Source organism: Boleophthalmus pectinirostris, unplaced genomic scaffold (assembly GCF_026225935.1).
Source record: "Boleophthalmus pectinirostris isolate CB_2022bp ecotype Guang Dong unplaced genomic scaffold, ASM2622593v1 HiC_scaffold_11, whole genome shotgun sequence".
Taxonomy (NCBI): Eukaryota; Metazoa; Chordata; class Actinopteri; order Gobiiformes; family Gobiidae; genus Boleophthalmus; species Boleophthalmus pectinirostris.
The window spans coordinates 14,022,575-14,042,200 of record NW_026570994.1 but is presented as its reverse complement, the minus strand read 5'-3'; the positions used below and the strand labels follow the sequence as shown (position 1 = coordinate 14,042,200).

Sequence of the window (19,626 nt, the reverse complement as noted above, 5' to 3'; positions counted from 1 at the left end):
GGTATCAGAAGCTCAGTTGGTAACAGTTCAAATCCACATCATTGGCTGTCAGATCCAAAGAGAGTGCAGCTGTTGTTGTGCCATTGAGCAAGACACTTTGCCTCCGGTGTCTGTGCACACGGGTCTGTACTTCATTCTCCAGTTTTAATTCGATACATGTAGGATTAAGCAGCGTTGCGTCGTTATCGTGCTTTTTCTACCTTTATGTAAAAAAAACAAAGCGATGACTTACCCATAGAAACAACCAGATGACAGACCCCCAACCGAAAAGTTACACAGTGCACCTTTAAGACAATGCATCGCTCTAGTTATAATGAAACGCGATCTCTGTTTACTAGTTCTGATCTTCGCCTTTTTAGTTTTGGCAGCGCATCACTCAAAACAACAAACAGATTCAGTGATGGAGCTGTATTATTAATGGGCCAAGGGACAGTGCAAAGAAGTGCCTTAAGTGTCCCCTGAATTAGAGCAGTGTTTTGAAATGAAATTAGCAAAAACGAAAGACAAGGTTAGCGCGGGGGGACGGTTTTAAGGGCTGTTTTATCAAAGGAATCTTAGCCTAGCATCATTCTGAGCGTAATAGACTTTGAACTGGGAAGGTAAAAGTGTAATTAATTGCTCCCGGGCGAGTGATGACTGTAACTGGGTTTAACTCGAAATGTGAAATTATTAGAGGAGGAATTCAAAACTGCTGAGGCTGCTCAAAGTGTGGATTGAAAAATATTGAGTGCATATTTTGTCATTTTGTGAAAGCAGTGAGTCCATAAATGTACTTTTTCTACTTTTACTGCTGCTACCACTTTCACGGTGAAAGGACTACTCCTTCTTGGACATGTTCTACAAAGAGTACTACAATTGACCTTTTTCTACTTCAGCTACTTCAAGGATAACTTATATTACTACTGATGATGTTTCCATATGACTACAACAACCAGTATTGCAACTACTTTTGTAACTACTACTGTAAACTACAACTACTATCTATTATATTAACAGCACTGTAAATGCTTATAAACCACTACTGCAATTACTACTACATTTGATCTTATATACTGTACTATTATGGCTTGCACTTTTTTTTCCCCAATCCTAGTACTACTACTACTGGTACTACTGCTACTACTGCTACTGCCACTGCTATTTATTTATTTATTTATTTGTTATTTTATTTCATTTTATTTTATTGGAATGCCCCTTGAGATGTGCAATCTCGTTTTCGATGGGGTCCAAAAAACACAAATTATTAGTAATGCACAACACAGTACAATAAAATAGATAAAATACAAAACTTAGTGGTTTACATTATAATACAGACACACACATGTGCACATGCACACATACACACAGACTTGCTCCCTCAGGGGCTCCTCTCATGCAACTGTTTCTGATTTATTTAAAAAATATATATATATATATTATATACTTTATATGACAATTATATAAACAAATGGAAAATAATAACAGAACAAACTGAAAAATAAAAAGAGAAACTAAAAATGCAAGTAGTTTTAAGAAGATATGAAAACAAAGATAATTAAAATTAACGAGAGAATGAAGTTCAAGTTTTTAAGGGTGTGGGTAATCTATTCCAATTTGAAGCGGCTTTGTTCCACCACCACCGCCGCCGCCACTACTGCTATTGCTGCTGCTGCTACTATTACTGCTATTACTACTACTACTACTACCATTGCTGCTGCTGCTACTAGTACTATTATAATACCATCACCATGTGTTGTTCATACAGCCGTGTGTCTGTGCACCTGTAAAATCAATATTGGTGTGGATTATGTGGTCTCCCGCTGAGTTTGCGTCTGTAGCTTTAGGCTAGGCTTAAACAGAACAATACAACAGATACACAGAACTCTACTGCAGTACACAGGGTCACACCAGGGTCCTTCTGTCTACACTTATTTAAATACTGTCTCGCTAAAGAAACCACAACTTATCTGCAAAAAAAATATATTAATAATCATCAAAGCACCACAAAGATGTACTGTGTAACTTTTTGGTTGGGGGTCTGTCACCTGCTTGTTTCTGTGGATATTTCTTTGCTCTGCCTGGAATGTTCCACAGTATGGCATTAAACAGCTCTACTTTACATGGATTCAATTACATTACAAATACCTAGAAAAACGGGCATTCTAACTGTGAGCGGAGTCGTCACTCCACAGATCTGACCTGTAACTTGATCTACTTTGGTCTCCATGATCATAGAAAGCTTTAATGCCATATTGTGAAACTTTCCAGATGTTCCTAATATCATGACTAAATGTTCATACAGTCAATATACAATAGCCGTCATGTAAGAGTACTTTTAATTTCAAATATTACTCAAGTTAATTAAACATGTTCCCATAATAATTACACACAAGAAGGAACCAATTTGTTATAATGTGTTATTTTAGTTTAACTTATTTTCAGCTTTAAACTTTTTAATGAATTGCATGTTTTTTTCTTCTTGTGCATTTTAATACATTCTGAAAATTAAAGACTTTTTGTACAACAGAATGTCATTTTCAACACATAACGATGGTAGTTTGTGTAATATTGTGTGTAACTAGTTTAGATGTAGATTAACACAGTACTTACTCAGTTTACTTTCTCATGTTGATACTAGTTTTACTACTGGTTAGTGTCAAGGTATCAATTTAACAATAACAACCAACAGCAACAACCACCACAACAACAACAACAACAACAACAACAACAACAACACAACAACACCACAACAACAACAACAACAACAACAACAACCACAACAACAACAATGACCACAACAACCAACAACAACAACCACAACAACCACGACCACCACGATAACAACCACAACAACCAACAACAACAACCACAATAACAAGAACCACCAACACCACAACAACATCCACCATCACAACAACCACAACAACCACAATAACACCCACCACCACAGCAACCACAACAACCACAATAACAACAACCACCACCACAACAACAACCAACAACCACCACAACAACAACAACAACAACCAACAACCACCACAACAACCATGACCACCACCATAACAACCACAACAACCAACAACAACGACAACCACCACAACCACCACAACAACCACCACAACAACAACCACAACTACCAACAACCACCACGATAACAACCACAACAACCACCACCACCAAGAACCACCATCACAACAACCACAACAACCAACAACAACTACAATAACAAGAACCACCACCACCACAACAACATCCACCATCACAACAACAACAACAACACAACAAACAACCAACACCAACAACAACAACAACCAACAACCACCACAACAACCACGACCACCACCCTAACAAACACAACAACCAACAGCGACAACTACCACAACAACAACAACAACAACTACCAACAACAACCACAACCACCACAACAACAACAACAACCACAACAACAACAACCACAACAACTGCCACAACAACGACAACAACCACAACAATCGCAATCACAACCACCACAATCACCACTACTACTATCACTACAAACAAAACAATTGAAGTTTATGATTGATACTTTGCAGTCATCAACATTCCCGGGAGGTATGACGTTAACAGAAAGCCCTGCTGTGTCTGAAACTCTGTTACTCAATTTAGACTTGATCTGATCTTTATTTTAACACAATCTGATCAGAAAGAAATCACTTGGTTGGAACTACAACAGTCTTTCTCACATAGTCACACACCTTTTAGTTGAAAATCAAACACCTAAACAGGACCATGAACGCTCATAATGATCACAGTCTCCTGAAAATGTGTGTTTAAAATCCATTTTGTCTTTTGCCATGAGCTTTCATATTATCTTAAAATATACTGCCAATAGAGATACATTTATAACACCCCCAGCATGATGTCACTGCAAAGTATATATGCTAAAATATAGATGCATATGAAATGACTGACCCTAAAATACATTAAAACAAAATTATACAGGATATGTTCTGACATTTTACATGTGGGTGTTTAAATACATCCCTGTACACTCACTATGGGGGATTTAGTCATATTCAGGCTAAGTCTTCTCTGGATGCATGTGAAATGAATGCAACCGCTGTCCAAAACACAAATAATGAAAAACGTATGCGGTGGTCCCTGTCTCTTTCCTGGTACATTACCCTTGCATTGTGTATGTTGTGGTGCGATAAAGCTGGCAGAATATACACACACAACATGGCCACTAGAAAAGGATCATCAATTATGTTCAATTATCCACAGTGAAAAGCCAATTAAAAAGCATTCACACACATGGCGAAACATGGCTGAGGATTCTCCAGTTAAGAAGCGAAGGACGTCTATGTGTACTGGCCAAATTACAACTAAAATATATAAAAGGAGTATGCCACAGTGTTTATCTGTGTTATGGGCAATTACTTGAAATGAATAAGCAAGGAATGTAAAAAAATAAATGAATAAATAGGCTTTCCAGACTTTCTTTGTAAAGGTACACTGCATATACACACACAGCCTGCTACTTTGAGACTGTATCGTTTCAAATGTTCATTATTAGAGCATTAATAATTATATGTATGTATGTATAGAGATGTAATGATATTCAGATCTCTCGAAACGGTATTTTAATGATATATCTCCCACGGTATGGAATTTATTGCAATATTTTGTAGACGCTAACAAAATTGTGAAAATGCAACTTTTTGCTTTTAGAATGCCTTGATGAGACTTTTGTTCTGTCATAAACCAAATAATTAAGATTTAAACATGCTTAAAAATGATGATGATTATTATTTCTATTGTATACTGCATTGCAATGAAACAAAGAATCATGGTATGTGTAGTTCACTCAGGTGTTTTGCACCAAAACAATGAATTTAAGCAAAGAGACTTGTAATTTGATACATTGTGATGGCCCGTGGTATAATTATGAGACTTTTCACAATACAATATCATGATATTTCAGTTATTGTTACATCCCTATGTATGTATGTATGTATGTATGTATTAGGGTGTGCATTGCCTCGAGTCTGATGATACAACACATATCATGATTCACATGTTACGATTCAATACATCACGATATATCCCGATACTAAAACCATGGATGATATATCAATAATTTATCAATAATTACTTCTAATAATACAGTCAACTACATCTTCACAAGAACACAATAGTATGAAATATAATAGATTTTTATTTTTTTTTCAATCATGAGGAAAAAAAACATCGATTCGGATCCATTTTGAATTAATTCGAGAATTGTGCAATGAAGTATCACGATATATCACTGAATCGATTTTTTCTTACACCCCTAGTATGTATGTATGAATCTATCTATCAAGCGTTTATTTCATGTCAGATGTATTTATTGGTCATAAATATCTTAGCCTGGTTTCATCACCTGCGTGTCTCAATGGTGACACAATAACAGCTCTATGGAGACAAGCAGTCGATGAACCCTTCACTAGAAAAGGTACACAGTGCACCTTTAAAATAATCTCGAACATTGTAACGTAGCTCAACTATAATAGAAATAAAATAGTCAAAGTACAAGTTCTCTTTTGTAAGTACACTACATTTAATCAATTGACGTTTCCAATATTCGTATTTCGTAGCACCATCAATTTGTGTTACAATATGTGATTACAGAGCTGAACACAACATTTTGTCATTATTCATTCACTCCACAGCAGATGGTGGTAAAGCAACTTCTGTAGCCAGATCTGCCCTGGGGTAGAGTCATGGAAACAAGCCTGACAATCTGTGCCATTGGACCACACTGCATCCAAACCAAACAAGGTGGGTGAAGTGTATAGCCAAAGAGCACAACTCACACTATATTGACCCATTACTGAACTTTTAAACGTAATCCATAGACTGTATAAAGACATAGCTAAACAGATAGGAAATGAGCATGGGGGCACTTTCGGCTCCATCGACTCTGGCTCCAATTGGCTTTACATTGGAAAACAGCAGTGGGTCTCGTTATTTTGGTGTTAAAATGTTCGTATTAATCCACTCCTGGTGTTTTTATTTTGCAATTTTGTCCACAAATAAATTTGCATTCATAACTCGGGTCCAAATCTGCCCGTTTACCTGCAATCCTCGATGAGCTTCATTTGACTGGAGGCTTAGTTTACTTCTTTGAACAGTGTATGATGACAATAATCGAGCCATCTGGCCAAAAAAGGGAAAAAAAAACAAAAAACTTGCTGCTACTACCAACTACTACTACTAATGCTACTACACTGACAACTTCTAGTCCAGCAACGAAAAAGAATGTACAGTATTAGACTACGCCGCGCCGAATCATAAACTCCATCTCCTCCATGCTAGTATAGGCAGTGTGGACATCTCTGGAGCTCCATGTATCTATCCCCCATACTCTCTCCTGTATTTCTCCCAATGTGCTGAATCACATTTGGAGGGTAACCTTTACACCTGATTATTCCAACGTATTCATTTATGCTGTCAATTACTGTGCAGGACCAGTGCCGAGAATGTCAATACATCTGTGAGAGCTCCGGTGCTGGAAGGTAATGAAGTACAAGAAGTAAAGTACTATATGTAAAAGTGCACTGTGTAACCTTTGCAGTGGAGGGTCCGCCACCTGCTTAGCTCAGTGGAAATGTTATTGCGTTGTCTAGAATGTTCCACAGTATAGCTTAAACCTATCTATCACCGGGCAGAAAAGCAGGTCACAGCATTAACCTGCAATTACGATTTAGATCTGTGGAGATTAGCCCCTATACACGAAAGGAATTATTGTATTTTTGAGCAATAGAAACACCCGTAATGAATAAATGCTAGATGGATATGTTTAATGTCATAGCACGTTTCATTCCATGGAGAAAAGTTGTGCAATACATCTTAAAGTAGTATTTTTAGGTATATGCATTTTACTTTTGTTTTAACATTTTACAGTGGATACTTTATACTTTTACTTCACTACATTTGAGAGAAGGTATTTTTACTTTCTTCTACTCTACATTTTTGAACTGGACTGAACAGTAAAAAGTACTTTTAAAATGATATTAGGATGTATTTTACTTGTACTTAAAGGTGTATTGTGCATCTCTTCTGGTGGAGGATCTCTCAAGTGCTTGTTTCCATGGAGATGCTACTGCTTTGTTTGGAATGTTTCACAATATGGTTTTAAACCTTTCTATCTTCACAGAGACCAAACCAGACAAAGTTACATGTCAGATCTGTGGAGAGTTGACCCCGCTCACAGTCAGAATGCCTGTTTTTCTATTTATTTTTAAGTTATAAAGCCATTTGTAATTGAATAAATGTAAAGTAGAGCTGTTTAATGTCATACTGTGGGACATGCGAGGCAGAGCAATGGCATTTCCATAGAAACAAGCAGGTGTGGGATCTCCAACCAAAGCTACATAGTGCACCTTTAAATGACAAAACTAGTAGTTCATCCACCACTGGCTCGCTCAGCTCTTCCTACGTTCATTAAACCGAGAGAGGGGGCGGCCATGATGGGACCACATAAGGAACAGGTGCTGCAGAAAATGTGTCTTTTTATGAAACAATTGGAGCTTGTTTTGGGGTGATTTTGAGCGAGCAGTTTCCCATTTGGTGTTTTGAATGAGATTTTCAACATCGCAAAGCTCGCCTTCTGGGATTTCTGTTGCTTTTGATATTAAAATTTCATTGTAAAAAGAAAGTATTTAGAGATTAGTAACATCGTGGCCACCTGAACTTGCCTTCATTTCCGCTGGTGAAAAAGTGCAATGAAAACATGTAGAAACTGAATTTTCCTGGAAGCCCAAATAAAACAGCATTCATTTTTTGTTTCCATTTATCTACAGGTAACCATGGATACAGTGCAATTGAAATCTTTTTGCATAAGATAATCAGCAGATGTCAGTGCCTTGGTACATGGTATTCTGTAAAGTTAGAAATACAGAGGCTGAATTTAGACTCACCATATTTGACAGAACTATTGGTCCACTGAACATCGACTCAGGTTAATGGCTCTTTCTATATAAAGTAAAAGGTATGGATATTTTTTAAAGGGCAGCAATTTAGGCTATTTGAACCAATTTCGGACCAGTTTTTGTTAAGATTGACAATTCACACATCTACATCTTCATTTGTTGAAAAAAAATAAAATCCCTGAATGACCCTGAGGTGTTCCCAGGACGTGGAGGAGCAATGGCTCTACTCCGAGCTCTGTGCGACTGAGCTCCTAACCTTACAGGAGGATGTTGAGGTGTCCTCCTTCAACCACTGCCCGGTCCTATCTGCACCTGACCCCTGTTAACTACAGAGCCCTGCACCGGGTCGGGTAGTGAGTGAGTCCTGGTTCAGTTCTGGTTTAGTCCTGTTTTAGTCCTAGTTCAGTCCTGGTTTAATCCTGGTACAGTCCTGGAATTAGTGCTGGGTTAGTACTGGTTTAGTCCTGGTACAGTCGTCGGTTAGTCCTGGTACAGTCCTGGAATCAGTCCTGGGTTAGTCCTGGAATCAGTCCTGGATTAGTCCTGGGTTAGTCCTGGGTTAGTCTTGGTTCAGTCCGTGGCGTGTGCGGCGCAAAAGTGCGGCATCTCGCTCAATATTTCTTCAGCTGAGTAAATAAAACCTGTGAAGTGATGACGTCGAGTCGTGTCTGTGAATTCGTATTTGTACTGAAGTGGAACTGTTTCGTTTCATTTAATTTCGTGATTGTAATTCTTGAAGTCGTAACTTTTCAATTCATATTTTGATGGATGCTTCAGTTAGAATGCTTTTAGATTATCACGGGCACGGGCGGGTGACGGGTGAAACATTAACAGGTCCGGGTGGGTGCGGGATTAACTTTGATATAATTACGGGTCAACGGGTCAACGGGTGCGGGTGGGTGCAGGTCTTCAAAAATGGACCCGTGCAGGACTCTGCCCCTCTGTGAGTGAACCTACCCGTCATCTGTGGGGATGAGCCTAACCGGGCCCGTGGGCAAAGGCTCGGGCACCATGCACCCGCGTACAAGACCCAACCCCAGGCCTGGCATCATAGTCGCTCCTAGTATGATTCAAGTACAAACTCCCCCACCACAGTGAGGTGGCAGTTCAAGGGGGAGACAAAAATATATTCTTTTTTTGCATTTGTTTCAATGCACATACTTTTTTACTAGGCCCTTTGAAATAAAATAAACAATTGTACTTTTATTTGAGTCATTTCGCAGTCATTTATTTTACTATGGTTATTTCAGATTATTGCAAGGTCGAATAAAGCCAAATCTCCATAAAACATGAGTTTGTAGATTGCTCATTTTTCCTCTCCAGCCCAAAGCCTGTATAGCAGCCCCTCTGCTCTTGTCAGTCTGTCCTCTCTCTCCTCTCCTCACCCTGCACACTGTCTGTGACACAGCCTGCTCGCATTAGTCCTGCTACACTGAGCTCACAGGAAAACCAGGATTCAAATTCAAATGGCTGGACATGAGCCCGGCGAGCCTACAAACCAACGGACAACCAAAAGGCACTGACTGGACCGAGAAAAAATACTGAATTTACAAAAATTCAAATTCTTAACACAGAAAACTAAATACAACAGCGTGATTGAAATATACAATTTTAATACAGCGACACTTGTTCTATTGAATATAGATTGACACATAAAAACTATAGCATGCACCAGTAATGGAGTTCTTGGCATTGCAGTGCACGTATTAATATAGATTGCTTATTTATTTGTTGCTGTTGTCATTTACGAGTTGCCATGAAAAATGATCAGTCTTTCTTGACATGTCCAGCTCTAATTTCAGTTCTTCTACTCATTATAAGGGTCTGTTAAACACTTTTCTCCATGGAGACGTATATAAGTATATTTATTTATTTATTTAAAATATAGAGATTATAGAACGGCTGGATATATAGTTAATTTTGGGTACATTTATGTTTTTCTATGATTTATTTCATGTTCAAAGTATATTTTATTCATTCTTTACACATCGCAAAACTGCTCTAAGGTGTTTTTATTCATTTATTTTTATTTATTTATTTCATTTATAAAGTATAAAAAGACCTCAACAGTGTCACAACATCAAACATACAAAAAAATGAATAAAAAGGAGCAGAAAGAAGAGTCGTCTTTTATTTGTTATCTGCCCCCTTTTCCCTTTTCCACACAACACATCAACACCGATAGTTACTTTACAACATTTCTAATCAGTACATTTCAGTTCAGGCACAATTATTAATCAATTGCAAACAGAAATCTTCACTATTATGTACAATCCGTGCATCATTCGTTCATTCGTTTTTCAATATAAAACCAAAAATAAGAAAATGAAAAAACAACTGTTTTCTTCGTTATTTGTCTCCAAAACCAAAATGAAAAAACAGATAACAATTTGTTTTTTCAGTTTTTAATTTTATGTTTAAATGAAGAATGGAAAAAACGGATAACAGTTTCCCGTTTACTTGACTTCCTTGACTGCGATGCTGGACTTTTGCGCTGCGTATGGACTGAACCAGGACTGATCCAGGTCCGAGACCAGACCAGGCCTGAGGCCGAGACAAGACCAGGACCAGACTGGGACCAGACCAGAGGCTCAGAGCCCAAGGCAGGTCCAGAGCTAGAAGCTGAGGCTCGGACCCCGCGGAGGCTTGGAGTCAAAGCTCGAAGTCCGCCCTGGTCTCGCTCTGGTCCCACTCTGGTTTTTGTATTGAAAAACGAATGAACGAATGATACATGGATTATGTACATCAACTTAATTTTCTTTTTCATACATACACATTGCGTTTGATTTAATGTGTTTTTTAAATGCCGTCACTGTACTTGATTCGTTTATATCTTCGTCAAGACTATTCCATAAATGAACTCTTTTCACAGTAATGCTTCAGGTACGTATTTATAACCTATATTTATTTTCAGTTTGGAAGTTTTGCGTAAATCATCAATAACAAAGTGTTTTTTTAGAGAGAAAAATGCTGTATAAATGCATCGTGTAACTAAAAAATAATCCTGATTTCAATACTTGACCAAAATAATCATGATGATTTTTTCCATAATCGAGCAGGAATGTTTCACAGTATGATATTAAATCTTTCTACCATTATGGAGACCAAATCAGACCAAGTTACAAGTCAGATTTGTGGAGAGGCGACCCCGCTCACAGTCAGAACGCCTGTTTATCTAGGTATTTGCTGCACTATAAAACCACCTGTAATTGAATAAACATAAAGTCGAGCTGTTTCGTGTCATAATATCTGACCCATTTTCCATGCAGGTGAGTTTTAAACCTGATTCTGAGCCTTAGGTAAACAGATGCTGAGATAGTGGAGATTCCCACTATAGTAGGCTATATAGTAGACTCTATTGTTTTATGATAAGAGCCCAAACACACACACACACATGCATATTTACTGTGTGCAGACAGTTTAATGGCCTCTGCAATGCGTGACTACTGCTCCCCCTCTCTCTCTCTCTCTCTCTCCACCTCTCTGTACTCCCCCTCTCTTTGGCTGCGTCCATCCCATGTGTATTTTCACCCTATCTGCTTCTCTCTCTCCTGTTTTCTCTCTTCCTCACTCTTTCTCACACTTTCTTCCTTTATCCCCCCGCATTTCTTCTCTTCCTCTCTGTAATTCCAAACTTCCCCTTTTTGCTCCCTCTTTCCTTCTCTCTCCACTACTTCACCACTCTCTCTCTCTGCCTCTCTTTGGCCGTCTCTCCCAGGAGTATTTCGTCCTATCTGCTTTTCTCTTTCTCTGATTCTCTCTCATCCTTTCTTCCTTTGTTTCTCCACTCTATTTCCCTTTTTCTCCCTTTCTACCTCTCTCTTTCTGTCATTCTATAATTCCATCCCTCTCCCATTCTCCTCTCTCCACTTCCCTCATCTCACTGTACTTTGCACCCACGCTCTCCATCCATATTCTCTCTCTCTCTTCCTCCCATCTCTCCCCCCTCTTCACGACTCTCTCCTCGCCCAATCTCTCTCCACCTCCCTCCACTCACTATACTTCACCCTCGCTCTCTCGATCTATACCCCCCTCCCCCTCTCTGCCTCTATCCCTCCCATCCCTCTCTCCTCCCTCTCTCTTTTGTCCCCTACTATCTCCCCTTTCCCCCCTTTTTTTCCTTCCACCCTCTCTCTGTCTCTGTGTAATTCCATATACCGTATATCCTCTTTTTCCTCCCTTTCATTCTCTCTCTCTCTCTCTCGCATCCTCCTTCTTTCCACCTACCTCACCTCACCGTTCTTCTCCTCCACTCTCTCCATCCATCTACCTCACTCTCCCCCTTTCCCTCTTCCTCTCCCACCTTTAAATGTCGAGCTCTCTTCCACTTTCTCCCCGACTCTCTCTCTCCCACTCTTTCTCTCCTCTTCTATGCGGGCTGTTTTGTTGTATATGAAATCAATGTAAACTTCATGGGTTAGAGACATGCCTTATTCATGCTTTGGGCCCAAACTTTTTATGGTATTCTTAGCTAAAGTTGAATAAATAAATAAATCAATGACCCTTTTTTTTTTTTGCTTTTAACATTTAATAATAATCTAAAACATTTAAAGAGCATCTGGCATATTATGACAGGTCACATACATTTTTAGCAATACAAACACATGTAATTGGAAATATGCAATCTATGTTTAATGCTACACTGTGGAACATTCAAGCAAAACAATAATATGGAGTCAAGTAGGCGGTGGAAATTTCTCAAGAAAAGTGATGTAATGCACCTTTAACCATGACTAAAAATGTCCAGTAGTATCTTCCAGGTCAGCTTAGAGGTACATTGTGCGACTATTCTGGTGTAACTATTCTGGTATTCAAATGAGATGTCATTGCCTTGTCTGGAATGTTTCACAATACGGCATTAAATATTTCTATCTTCATGGAGACAAAACCAGAAAAAGTTACAGGCCAAATCTGTGGAGAGTCGACCCTGCTCACAGTCAGAATGCCTGTTTTATTTTGAGTTCTAAAACCACCTGTAATTGAATAAATGTAAGGTAGAGCTGTTTAATGTCATACTGTGGAACATTCCAGGCAGAGTAAAAACATCTCCATAGAAAACAAGCAGGTCGGACGCTCCACCAAAAAAGCTACACAATGCACCTTTAAGACAATAAAAGCTATTCTCAATGATAAAGCCGTCGTGTAAAAAGTCTAACTGTAAATAACATAAGACAGTAAAAGCTGAGCTCATGTGATCTTGAGGCCTGTCAGTGGGCCTTGGCCGTGTCAGGAGGAGAGCTCAGATCTTTGGGAGAACAAGGAGGAAGCATGGACACAAAGGATGCTATAATGTTCCATGTGTCTAAGAATAAGATCCGCCACATATGTGCTCCTAATGATGTGTTATTTTATGTGAGGTCAATTTATATAACTGTTACAATGGGTTATATAAGAATCAAGGCTGGTCAAATCTGTTATAAAGGCATTTTTAAGAAATTGTCACAATGTACAGTTAAGTTAAAGGTCCTAGTATACACAGAATTGATGTGTGAGTTTTCGATCTAATGTTCCATCCTCAAAAACATACCTGGATTTGTGTTTTGTTTCATTTCATCATTTATTATTAGTCTGTCTACATCTCCGTATCTCAAAATGCTCTGTTGCACCTTGTGATGTCATGTAGTGATAGCTTTAAATTAACAACACCTTTTACCTTTAGTTCAGTAGAGTAGAGCAATTCCAGGGCTGAAATTATCCAAATCATTCAAGTGAAGGTGTACGGAGTTTCAAAACACAGTGGAGCACTCCCTATATTACTACATGACATCACAAGGTGGACATCACTCAGTCTAAATCTGCAGGGTTTGTGTATTAAACATGTGTGAATGAAACAAAACACAACTCCAAGTATGTCTGACATTAAAACATAGATCAGAAAATATGTGTCTTCAACAGCACTATCTTTTTTGTTTTTTATGCTGAAAATATATGATACTTTCTCACAAGTGGCTTAAAATCAGAGGCAGCACTACTATTAGGCAAAAGTGGGCAGCTGCCTAGGGCCCCTAAGCCTTGGGGGGCCCTCAACCAATTGCCTTCAGTGCCAGTAATGATCGAGGCCTCAGAGCAATTCGATTTTCTCTGAGAGTGGTTTACTTACAATAATAATCATAAGAAAAATAATAATAATCATATGTAATGGATGTAAACAATGGATGCAAAAAAATTTAATTACTTCCACCTCTGGTTATCTAGTAAGCGACTAGTTTCCAATCCACCATGTGCATGTCTCAAGAACAATGGGGATAAACAGACAATAAAAAAAAAAAAAAAATTATAGTGAGGGCCCCAAACTCAAGCTCACCTAGGGCCCCCAAATTACTAACTCTGCCACTGCTCACAATACAACGATTATTATGTCAAAACTACAGAAACAATACAAATGTGAAATATAAAAAAATACAAAATGTGTGTGGCTTCTTTCTAAAATTAGAATTGTTCTAAAATAATCAAATTTCAAGAAAATTCTCAATATTCTATACAGATGTTGGCACCACATTGATAATAGTGAAATTATGATGATAAAACATATACTATTTTTTAGACAGTAGAATGTAATTTTCAACTCAAAATAATAAATAATCAGATTTGTTTGTGTTTTTTTGTTTTTCTCTTTTCCATGTGGTCTCATATTATACACATTAAACCAACAGAAAATAAAGTCTAAAGCTTCCTACCTGTCACAGCATGGGCCAAAGTACTGCAAACAGCATCAAAGACCTGTAGGTACAAAGTGAAATTAAAAATAAATAATTATGTAATGATAAAAGCGACAGTTTTCAAAGCATTTGCAGCCGAACATGACAACAGTGCACGGATGTAGCTCTGTCATTTACATACAATGAAATGTCCAAGTTAATCCCCAAAGCAGCCGGCTCCAAATGAGTGGGTGAAATACTGCAAAAAGACCGAGAAGGATTTAGAGGAGAGGAGCTGGTATTGGAAAAGGGGTTTCCAAATGCAGGGGCTGGAGTGAAGGATTGTGGGACACCTGAAGCTAAAGAGGCTAATCAACAACACAAGAAGAAGAAGAAAACAGGAAGTCAAGTTAAGGAAATACAATAGAGAGGAATGATTTAAAAAGTAAAATCACAACATATAAACAGGAAGCAGAACTGACAATTGACAAAGCTGAATTACTCAACACATAAAAAAATAAATAAACAAAGATAAGAATAATTACTTAAATATAAAATATGCAAATTAAGATGTAAACATTGGTTCCCATAGGCCTGCTGTTTTGAATGCACCGAGATTGTAAAGGTTGAATCTTTAACTGAAGTCTGTAATTTCAGTTTACAAAGCAATTTTATTTATTTATTTATTTATTGTTTAATATATTGTGTAAGTGAAATATAAATAATAAAAATCATACTGTAGGCAATTGTAATGATGTTAAAAATTGTTCATTGTTCATCCATGGGTTTCAGAGTGATAAAAATGTGTACTGTTGCCATAGTAACTAAAGGGCCCATATTGAGCTATTTTCTGATCTATGTTATAATGTTGTTTCTTCATCACAAACATACCTGGAGTTGTGTTTTGTTTAATTTACATGTTTAACACACAGACTCTGCAAATTTAGACAGATTTCTTCTCCCAAACAGAAAACACTCTGTTCCACTTTGTGATGTCATGTGGTAACACAGGAAGTGCACCACTGTGTTTTTAAACTCCATACACCTTCACTAGAATCATTTGGATGATTTCAGTCCTGGAATTACAAATCTCTACTAAATTATTGATAATGCACTTTATAATCCGGTGCGCTTTATTGTCCGAAAAATACTGTAGCTGAAAACTACCAACTCATGACATCACAAGGTGGAACAGAGCATTTTGAGCTTTGGAGATGTAGATAGAGTAATAATAAAGGATTACTCAAACATGTGTGAATGAAACAAAACACAACTCCAGGTGTGGTTTTGATGTGGTAACAACTTAACGCCATAACTGTATATAAAAAGTAAGTAAGTAAGTCTTTATTTATATAGCACTTTTCACAGACAAATGTCACAAAGACACTTTACAGAGTATTAGCAAAAAGTGGACTAAGAGAGTGTGACATCACCTATACATTGTGAATATTAACACAACTACAAGAGCCAATCATGATTGAGGCTAGGAACATCATAAAGGATAATACACACCCCGGCTTCCACCTCTTCAACCTGTTGCCTTACCAGCCACAACAAACAGACTCGGGGACAGCTTCTTTCCCAAAGCTGTCACTATACTGAACTCAACTTTGCACTTTTTTTTTGTACTTTGAAGGAGCAGCTCTGCATCTCATTATACTGTATATAATGACAATACAGGCTTTCTATTCTATTCTGTTCTAAATGTGCCCGCCCTTCTCCCCGAAAAGCGGGAAGGGGGTGGCTTACTCAGCAACGAAACGCCCTAGCTGTCAATCAAACCTGTTGCTAACGCTGGAGGGAGCGACCTTGGCGAATGAAGGCTTCTGATTGGTCCATTATTTCATATATTTTGTTCATATATGGATTTAGGATCAAAATGGCGAAATGAAACATTCAGGATCATGTAGAGCGGGCAAATACGAACATTTTAAGACCGAAACAACGAGGCTCACAGCAGGTACAGAAAAAGGGGCAACAAGATCCCAATGTAAGTCAACTGGAGACGGGGTCGGAAGGAGCCGGAAGAGCCTCTTGGCACACTCCCTATTTGGAACATCGAGGTTAAAACGTTAGCCATGTCCATTTTAATATACGATCTATGCTTAACGCTCACAAGAGTCCATTTTGCGTAATAGAGGACCTTTAAATATTCAAAACAAAATAGCCTGTTATATTTTGGATGGTCAAAAGTCCTCAGAATGTCGCCTATAAACAGGAAGTTGAAAAGCGCTGTGTATTTACCGCACCTCTGATTAATTACATTATGTTTAAAATGGAATAAAGTGTATGGTTTGAATATATATGAGTCTTTATTCACAATAGAGGCCAAGCCAATCTAATCCTTATTAACCCCCAGAGCCCTTATTAACCTCCAGAGACTAGTATTCTGTAGCGTTCTGATTGTCTGAACCATTCTCCGTCGTGATCCGCTGTTCAGTTTTCCTTCAGCTTTGAGGAGGTAATTACACAACTGCTACAACCCAGAGGCCAAAGTTCAGCGCTGCTACAAGATGTCAGTTTCTCTCTCTCTCTTGTTCTCCCTCGCTTTCTCTCCTTCTTTCTCTCTCTCTCTCTCTCTCTCCTCCCTCTGCTCGGGCTGTCAGCAGCATCAAGCCTTCACGCTAAAAACAAATATGATGTGAGACAGGAGCTTGTCAAAGAGCACGGATGGACCACAGCGAGAAAGGAGTTCACAAAATGGAAATTAGAATGGTATAGTGGTGAGCAGTGGTAGAAGAAGTACTCATTTGTGTGACTTAAAGGTGCATTGTGTAACTTTTATGGTGGAGGGTCCGCTACCTGCTGGTCTCCATGGAGATGTTATTGCTTTGCCTGGAATGTTTCATTTACAAGTTATTCATTACAGGTGTTTCTAAGGCTCAATAATTCCTTCAGTGAACAGGGGCGACGCTCCACAGATCTGACTTGTAATGTAGTATAGTGCTCCAACCTGATTGCCTCGCCCATGATACTGTAGATAGTAAGGCTGTAACGATATCTAAGTCTTTTGGTACGATATTTTAGTAGTAGTAGTAGTAGTAGTAGTAGTAGTAGTAGTAGTAGTAGTAGTAGTAGTAGTAGCAATAGTAGTAGCAGTAGTAGCAGTAGTAGTAGTAGTAGTAGTAGTAGTAGTAGTAGTAGCAGTAGCAGTAGCAATAGTAGTAGCAGTAGTAGCAGTAGTAGCAGTAGTAGTAGCAGTAGCAGTAGCAGTAGCAGTAGTAATAGCAATAGTAGTAGCAGTAGTAGCAGTAGTAGCAGTAGTAGTAGTAGTAGCAGAAGCAGTAGTAGCAGTAGTAGTAGTAGTAGCAGTAGTAGTAGTAGTAGGAGTAGTAGTAGTTTATTCGGTCATTTTGCAGCACTACAAAACAAAACATAGACTCCAATCCCATAGATCATGACTGAAAGGGTTTAGGTTGAAATAAAAAGAAATAAATAAAAAATACTTATAACACCTAACCCTATTAAACAATGACAGATTTTCCACAATATACATGTCATGGTATGATATTTATTGCAATATTCTGTGGAAACTAAACAGCTAAAACTGTTAATATGCTTTTTTTTTTCCTTTTAAAATGACTTGGCAAGACTTAATCCAAAGAACTAAGACTTAAAAGTGCTTAGAACTGTTATTTTGTATTGAACATTGAAATGCAGCAAAGGATTATGGTCTATGTAGTTCCCTCTATCTTGTTTTAGCTATTGCTGCACCATAACTCTTAATTTAATCAAACAGACTTGTAATTCGATATGTTGTGACGGTCCACGATATTATTGTGAGAACTTTGACGATACTATATCAACGATATTTCGGTTATTGTTACTCCCCGAGTAGATAGGATTAATCTATACTGTGGAACATTACAATACTACAATACTATCTCTATACTACAATACTATCTCCAAGTAAACATCAGGAGGTGAACCCTCAACTAGAAATGTTACTCAGTGTACCTTAAAGTAAAAATACAGATATTGTAACAAAAACATAAGTAAAAGTATCACAAGTACCCGTTTGAGAATGTACTTAAAGAGTCAAAAGTAAAATTGCTTCACGCAGATCTAATAAAGCTTCAAAAGTTGTGATAGATTGATAGATTTGTGCTGAATTTTGTTTTGTTTCTGGTTTATTTTAACATTTTTGAGACACACTTTTACTTTTCAGTTATGTTCCAAAATGGAGTGGAGTAGAAAGTACAGATACCTGCTTTCAAATGTAGTGAAGTAAAGGTAAAACACTCTAAAATGTACTTAAGTAAAGTACAAATATCCACAATTTACAACACTTTCTTGTCACTTTTCTACCACTGGTGCTAAACTAGCCTCTGAAGTGGTTTTACAGTCCTTAATGGCACGTATGTTGAGTCAAACTTAGTGACGTAAGAAGTATTGTGAAGTGTAATAGCTATTATTATTATTAAAAGGTCACGGGAAATGGTCACATTTTAAATAGCGCTTTTTCACCTTCAAGACTCTCAAAGCACTTTACATCAAGGAACCACTCACCCGTTCACACCACATTCATACACCAGAGCACGCAGACACTGGGGCCAGGTGGGTTAAGTGTGTTACCCAAGCACACAATAAAGGTATTCATCTGTGTGAGCTGGAGTCGCACCGCCAACCTTCAGATCAGTGGACACACACTACACCAGCAGAAATGCAAAGTTGGTTTCAATATAGGCCCAAATCTCCACTTTAAAGGTTGTATGGAGGATTTTTTTTTGTTTCAAATTGTCAATGATAGCATTATAGAGACATAGTAGCCTTGTAATTATGATGACCAAAAAAAAGAGAATAAAAATTCATCAACTCTGGACGTGGTGGGGCTAAACATTTGCCAATAGATAACGACACTGCCTCGTTATCTGTGAGCTGACAGGCTGTCAATCAAACTCCCTACGTTTCTAGCGTAACTGACTTGCCTGCGCGCCGCCGGTACGTGGTTTACGTACGACCTGTCACGCAGTCCACAGACGCAAGACGCAAGACGCACAGACGCTGTTTACTCCACCAACGCAACAGTTCTTAGCGGCTTTTTTGACCTATAT

General features: G+C 38.2%; 1 long non-coding RNA gene across 1 annotated transcript in view; it reads right to left on the bottom strand.

Moving 5' to 3' along the window:
* LOC129412329 (uncharacterized) overlaps nt 1-14,913 on the bottom strand; it is a 66,048-nt gene extending 51,135 nt beyond the window's left edge. The window contains exons 1-2 of the long non-coding RNA XR_008633668.1: nt 14,775-14,913; nt 14,612-14,654 (exon numbers count right to left, since the gene is read on the bottom strand). This is a non-coding gene — a long non-coding RNA (uncharacterized LOC129412329). The remainder of the gene's footprint in view (nt 1-14,611; nt 14,655-14,774) is intronic.
* Nucleotides 14,914-19,626: the final 4,713 nt, after the last annotated feature.